Below are 8,014 nucleotides of genomic sequence, written 5' to 3' on the forward strand. Positions count from 1 at the left end.
GAACTGCAGTCCTTTTACCTCTCATTGGCAGGTCCATATGGGCTTCAGCTAGTGCGGAGTTTCAGGCTGGGATGTCACCAGTACATTGAAGACACCCAGCCATATCTGTTGATGGGTGGCCGGCTGGATACCGCCCCAGTAAATTTGGCTGAGGGGCTGAAGGCTGTGGTGGGATGGTTGAAACAGAGCCAATGAGACTGAGTCCAACTATGATTAAGGTTCTGTGGCTTGGTGGGGCGGACTCAGGATGCCAACTCCTTGCTCTTGATGGTGTGCCCCTAATACTGGCACCATCAGGAGCTTGGGTGTGGTTCTGAATTCCTCTTTATTAGTGAAGACCCAGATCACAAATGTTGCCAAACTGGCATTTTCCATCTACACCAGGTCAGGCAACTGGCCCCATTCCTGTCCCGCCCTGACCTAGCCACAGTAATCCATGCACTGGTTACCTCCAGATTGGACTACGGTAACTTGCTCTATGCAGGGCTACCCTTGAGACTGATCTGGAAACTACGACTGGTCCAGAATGTGGTGGCATTGGTCCTTACTGGAACACTACAGACCACATATATTCAATCAGTGCTGCACCAGCTGCACCAGCTCCAGGTGGAGTGCCGGATAAGGTTCAAGGTGCTGATAGTAACCTTTAAAGCCCTAAATAGTCTGGGACCCTCATATCTTTGGGATCCCCTCTCCTGGTATACCCCCCCGAAGAGCATTACACTCTGCAGAGAAGAAGCTACTGGTGATTCCCTAGCCCAGAAGACATCTGTCTGTCCTTGACCAGAGCCAGGGCCTTTTCAGCCCTGGCAACAACCTGGTGGAACTCTCTGCTGAATAATATCCACACCCTGCAGGATCTCATGCAGTTCCACATGGCTTGCAAGGCAGAAATGTTCATCCAGGCTTTTGGTTGAGGACAGTGACGGGTTCAATCTCATCTGGCACTCCTTCCCCATTTCCTTCTTTCCCCACAAGGTAGTGGCACAGTCTGACGTTTTTAGCACCACCTGGTAATGTCTTAATTGTGTATTATTTTATTGATTTTGAATTGGTTTTATTAATTTATGTATGTGTTTTATTGTTGTTCACCGCCCTGAGCCTTGTGCATACAGGGGAGAGTGGTCTAAAAGTTTAATTTATAAATATAAATAAATAAATCTAATCTAGCGGTGGCTCAAGTGGTTAAGACGCTGAACTGCAGGCTGTCGAAGGTTGGTAGTTCAGCAGTTCTAGACCCGAGTGTGCCGCATGACGGAGTGAGCTCTCGTCTCTAGTTCCAGTTCCTGCCAACCTAGCAGTTCGAAAGCAAGAAATTGCAAATATATAAATAGATACCACTTCAGTGGGAAGGTAACAGCCTTCCGTGCACCTCGGTGTTTAGTCATGCCGGCCACATGACCATGGAAACGTCTTCGGACAGCGCTGGCTCTTCGGCTTTGAAACAGAGATGAGCACCGCAACCCTAGAGTCGGGTTCGACTGGCTTTCGAGCAAAGGAAACCTTTACCTTTACTAGCTCTTTACAAGCATGATTTTGCTCCTTGATTTGATTTTGCTTGATTTATTGATTGCAATTCAATTTTTTATCTAATCATAGTGCACCAAAACATATAACAGGATTCTGACAGTTTAGATATATTTCTGGAACAATTCATAAGATTTGGCACATTTTTGTCAATTGTTTTAAGATGGGGGGGTTCATCCTATTAAGTAGGGAGATGATCTCTTTGTGTGTTATACACTGCAGTGCAAGAGTTCCTAAATTATAATAGATGGGGACGGGGATGTTTCTGTACAGTTAGATGTTACTTAAGTAGAAATTATTGTCATGCATTCATTATAAAGAGGATGATCAAAACAGTCAGGATTTTTAAAAATCTCCTGTTGCCAGTCTCTAGCCAAGAACAGCAGAGTAAAAATAGATTTACTGTTTGCAAGCACTGTTGCATCAAGGGGAGGGAGGTGGGAATTGATGACAGTGAAGAGAGAATGAAGCAAGGACATTAGATGCCAAAATAGGCAATTGGCCAAGGTTCCTGCTAAGAAGGGATCAAAGCTACATATGGTCAGTCTCAAGCAACAAAAATAAGCCATACAATTTTGGCAAAAAGAAGTCCAGCCTTCACAGAAAAAGAGAAAACAACAGGCCTTACCAATATAGCATGGGATCTCTGGGGAAAAACAGAACTATCATCATTGACTCAGTTTTATTGGGGGGAAATTCCTCACATATGTTACATCTAGTCGATCTAAATTGATGGGAACAAGAAGACAGTGCTTCAGCACATTCTGCAAGACATGCCAGTAAATCAGTGTTCTATTAGCTTATTTCAGAAACTGGATAGACAGGTTGCTTACCTGTAACTGATGATCTTCGAGTGGTCATCTGTGCATTCACACCTTTGGAATATAGTGCACCTGCACCGACCCCAATCGGTACTTCTTAGAAAGCAAAAGGGATTTTCGCGCCGCTCCCCAGTCACATGCTGGCCCCACTGCACATGACTAGGGGAGGGGCACGATAATTCCGCCAGTTCCTTCTGACCGCTGCCATCAGTCTCAGAACAAAAAATAAGAGGACCGAAAGCAGAGGGGAAGGAGGGTGGGTGGTTTGAATGCACAGATGACCACTCGAAGATCATCAGTTACAGGTAAGCAACCTGTCTATCTTCTTCATGGTCTCTGTGCATCACACCTTTGGGAGATTAACAAGCAAAAACAAGCCTACCTGGAGGAGGGAGCTGAAGGTCCTAGACATGCGCTGCCTGCAACAGTGCTCGTCCCACCGCAGAATGCTGATGAAGACACGTGCTCGTCCCACTGCAGAATGCTGATGAAGACACAAATCCAAGGCATAATGCTTCCCAGGTTGCTGCACGACAGATGTCACTGAGCGACTGTAATGTACTGCCGCCATTTCCACGTGTAATGCAGCAGCCTGACATGCCCGGACTTGCCCGGGCTGGCCAGGCACAATTCATCTGTAGCTTCAGTCGAAAGACAAAGGATCCGAAGGATCCTAGCCGGCCCAATCAAAAGGGCTAGCTTCCCAGCCGGGAGACCAATGGTCGCCCAGTTACTGTAAATAGCCTATCGGGAGTAGGGGGTGTGTTTAGGTGTACTTGGTGGCGGGTTTTCTGAACGCATATAAACTGGCCTGCGAGCTGTTTTCCTTGTCTTTGTTCTTCACTAATAAAAGTACTCTTGCTGAAATCACTCCACGTTCTGAATAGATGCTGAGAAGAGAGCTTCTTCCTTTTCACAGATGCAGCATGGGAGACAAACAAGGCTGGGGACTGCTGGAAGGGCTGTGTCCTGTCCAGGTAGAACAGTAGGGCTCTCTTTATGTCCAGTGTGTGAAGATGACATTCCTCACCGCTCATAGGGGACAGGAAGAACACTGGAAGAACAATGTCAGCTTGCAAATGGATCTCGGAAACAACCTTGGGCAGGAAAGAGACATCCGGAGCCAAGGTAACACCATCATGGTGAAAAACTAAGTACGGTGAACCACAACGGAGTACGGACAATTCGCTCACCCTTTTTGCTGAGGTAACAGCCACCAGAAAGGCAGTCTTCCATGAGAGAAGTTGCAGACTAGAGGTAGCCATGGGCTCAAATGGTCTGTCCATCAACTTGGACAGCACTAGGAGGTAAGTCCCGGGGGGGGGGGCAGGGGTGGGGGGTAGGGCCACGAGCCAGAGGGAAGAGGCAAACAAGACCCTTCAGGAACTGCTTTGTTTGTGGGTGAGAAAAAACGGAATAGCTGTCCACTGTAGGATGATTAGCAGAGATGGCGGCCAGGTAAACTTTCAATGAGGCACAACTAAGACTCAAGTCCAAGTGGGACAACAGGGATCCAAAAACTGCGACCCAAGTTCATAGGAGGCGATGGTAAACCCAACGACTCAAGTTAAAAATTTCTTCCATTTCCCATCATAGGAATCACACGTGGCCAGCTTACGACAATTCAACAGAACGTGATCTATCCTACTTTTAAGCTGTACTAAAGGATCCTCCACACCGTGAGTTTCAGGTGTGGTACATCGTGGTGGAGCACTAGACCCCCCTGAGCCAGGAGGAGATCTGGTGCCGGAGGGAAGTGAATGAAGGAGCCCTGGGACATGTGGAGCAGAGCAGGGAACCAGTGCTGATGCTGCCACCATGGAGTCACAAGGATGCACCAAGGTTGTTCCTTCATGATTTTGCTGATCACTCTGGTAAGCACAGGGACTGGTGGGAACACGTGCACATGCCTGCGGGACCATGGGTAAAGGAGACCGTATCCATCCCGCCCTGGTATAAAACAGGTGACACTTTGTGTTTTGACGCATTGCGAACGCATCCATTTCTGGGTGGCCCCACCTGTTGAAATCTGAAGATACTCCCAGTTGAGTTTCCACTCGTGAAGGGATGCTCCCCCCCAGCTCAGGAAGTCTGTGTGTACATTCAGTGACCCGGGCAGGTGAGCTGCGATGAGGAACACATCCTGCAATTGGCATTCATCCCAAATCTCAAAGGCTAGTCGGCAGAGTCCTCTGGACACTGTTCCCCCTTGCCGGTTCAGGTAGCACAGTGCCATAGTGTTGTCGGTCAGGACATTGTGCCGAGCGGCAAGCCACACGGTGATGAAAATACCTGAGGGCATACTAGATGGCAAACAGTTCCAAAAAAATTGATGTGCTTGTGGGCCACGTGTGGTTCCCACCTAGCACCCATGCATACACCTTTGAGATGTGCTCCCCATCCCCACAGGGACTCATCTGTGGTGAGGGTCATTTTGGGGCTGGGTGCATGGAACAGGGCTCCTTGAATAAGGTTTCCTGGAGCTTTCCACCACTCCAGGGAAGCTAACACCTGTGCAGGGAGGATGAACCATTGGGATTGGGGCTGCTGCTGTGGATGGAACCTCTTGAGGAACCACAGTTGAAGTGGTCTCATCGGTAGCCTGGTGAAAACAAGTACCGCTGTGGTGGCAGCCATCAGCCCCAGGAGTCGTTGAATCTGTTTTGCCGACGCATCACCCTCTCAAAGGGCCAATGAGAGCAATGATGTTGTCTGCCCTCTTGGGAGGAAGAAACGCTCCGCAGACCTTTGAGGCCAAAATCACCCGATGAATTGGACTCTTAACGAGGGAAGGAGCATCGACTTTTTTAGGTTCACTCTCAGATCTAGAGCATCTAGAGGGACCAATGTCAAATCTATATGGTTGAGCAGAGTCTCTCTGGAGCTTGCTACCAGCAGCCACTTGTCGATGTATGGAAAAATCTGCACATCATGGAGACAGAGGTAAGCCACAATGACAACCATCATTTTTGTGAAGACTCTGGGCATTGTTGAGAGCCCAAAGGGAAGGGCTTTGTATTGAAAATGGCCGTCCCCAACAGCAAAACACAAAAACCTCCTTTGAGATGGGTGGATATGGAAATATGCATCTTGCAAGTCCAAGGTTATCATCCAAACCTCTTTGCCCAGACACCAGACACCCAATGATGCCCCATATGCAGCTGCTGGTGCCACCGACAAACAGCCGCAATCTCCCTACCGACTCCCCTGCTCGACTGCGAATGTGGAAGACCTGCCAAGTGGGAACCGGGAGACCGAGGAATGGCTCATAAAAACCAAGGACTAAGGAAAAGACTTTTACCAGCAAGACAGTGGGGAGGAAATAAAAGAGCTCAGAAGGCATGGAGATGCAGAGGTTCTCTTCGCTACATGAGAAATTGGGCTAAAGAAAATTATTGGATTTTCCATAGCAAGATGCCACCTACAGGATGGACTGCCAAAGTATGTAATTGCTGCTGACCTAGAAGGACTGTTATTAAATGAGATAACCCAGGTGGGGTGTTTAGTAGATAGGGGCAATTTTAGTTAATTCAGGATGTGATCTAAGCTAATGAATTAATTCCAAGTAAATGAATTAATACTATCTAAGTGAAATTGTTTTTTAATTTTTCCCTCTGATTGAGAAGTAGTTGTTATGTTATTAATCATCCTGCCAAGTACTGATAACGGAAAGTATTTATTAGTTGATTGTTGATATTGAATTGATTTGCTGTTTATGACTAAAGTATGAAACTAAAGTAGGGTTTGCAAATTAATTAGATGGATTTAACAATGACCTTTATTAAATTTACTGGTCATTGATTGGGTATTATAGTCAGTCATATTGGATCAAATTGGTGGGTTATAGCTAAAAATAGAGTAAATAGAGGGTTTTAGAGGAAACAAAGCCGGGCCTCACGGCCGCTCTTGCACCCGGCCAGCTGGGTCCGCAGCGGGGGCTGCGGCGGCGGCAAACTCCAGCCCTCGTTCCATTGTCAAATGAAGGCCCCCCCAATAATTTTTACACACTTTAAGATATTTGTGCACACGTGGGGACCACCCCACGTGCGCACAAGCCTCTCCCTCCCCCCCAGGTGGCCCCGAAGTGCGGATTTAGATATCCGCACAGACGGGGCCACTTCACTATTAGATATATAGATACTGGAGTTAGTTTAGGGTACAGCAATCTCTGCGGAATTTACTAATTAGCTACTAGGAGCTATATATACTGGTCACCAACGTTTAGTCAGTTGCCAGTTGGTCTGTGGCACCTGAGAAGATTGTTACTAAGGGACAATGACTGGACTTGGGATCCCAGTGCTCCTGGGGAAGGGAAAGTATAGCGGTGGGACCAGGCATAAATGTAAGGGAAGGAGGCAGAGAAGTAAAGTAGCTCGGCCCCTTCCAGCCTGTGTCCCATCCCAAAGGTGGCAGGTAGTGGGGCTAGGCTGAATAACGCCAGGTCTATAAACAATAAGACCATGGTCCTTTGGGACTTTCTGCTCGAGCAGATTGTAGACCTGGCATGCATTACATTACTTTTTGAAGACAAAGTATCTCTCTTTTTTTTGTCTTGATGTAGTTTTGTACTGTGAAATGTAGCCCCCATAATGACCAGCATGTACGTCTATTTGCATGCGTGGCCACATGGAACCGATCCTTACTCAGGGCTATGGAATGGCTTCACCACGCTTATCCAAGGGAAAGTCCAAGTGTCAGTCAAGCACTGGACTGTACCATTGTGTTGTGTTTTCAGGGGGAAGAGTTGGGTTTTTTTAGTTCTATTTTTATAACCTTATTGGGAGAGGGTCCCTCTGGGGGAACCTTCAGATTAAAACAGGTACTCATGGCCAGAGTCCCTGCAGAGGCTCATAAGTCCCCCAGTTTAAAAGAAGAGGGTCCTCTTCACGGTCTGGTCTCTCGAACCTGGCGCCGGTGCGAGCATTTGGTTCCCCTCCTACTTTGTAGAAGTTCGAGAGATCTGGACTGGAAGAGTCTCCATGTATAGGGGTAGTGTATCTCAGAACTACACCTCTTTGAGATTTCTAAAATATAGTTTGAAAGAGTCATATAAGTAATAGAAATATGTTCCATATAAATAAGTTTAATATAAATATATGGCTTGTAATACAAATGATAATAGTTTATGTGTTATGTTTGTATGTTTGTACACTGAAATACATTTTTAAAAAATGTCGGCCCGCTCACAGTTTTAAAGTTAGCACCGCTTTTGGCTCACAGGGTAAAATTTCTGCTCACAAGACTGCAGGCTTAGAGGGAACATTGATTTTCAGCTGATTAGGCAGCTGGTTCCCTTCCTTGAACGCAATGACCTGGCAACAGTGACCCATGCAATGGTCACCTCAAGACTAGAGTACTGTCAATCAGACTATTTGAAAGCAGAGGTGTTAACTTGGATTATATATTCTAGACAGTGCAGAGATACAAAGAAAACAGATTTAACCAGAAACCTGACACCTGGCTTGTCTAGGGCCTGGCAGGGCCAGACGGTTTTGGAACCCTGATTGTAGAGCTCTCTGGGGAACATGTGGGGAAAAGCAGTCCTTTAGGTGTGCAGGTCCCTGACCATATAGGGCTTTAAAGGTAAGAACCAGCATCTTGAACCAGATTCATATAGGCAGCCAGTGCAGTGCTTTTAGCACAAGGCCAGATCCGGATGTGCTCCC

This window comes from Gekko japonicus, unplaced genomic scaffold (genome assembly GCF_001447785.1).
Source record: "Gekko japonicus isolate JY-2015 unplaced genomic scaffold, Gekko_japonicus_V1.1 scaffold391, whole genome shotgun sequence".
NCBI classification, from domain to species: domain Eukaryota; kingdom Metazoa; phylum Chordata; class Lepidosauria; order Squamata; family Gekkonidae; genus Gekko; species Gekko japonicus.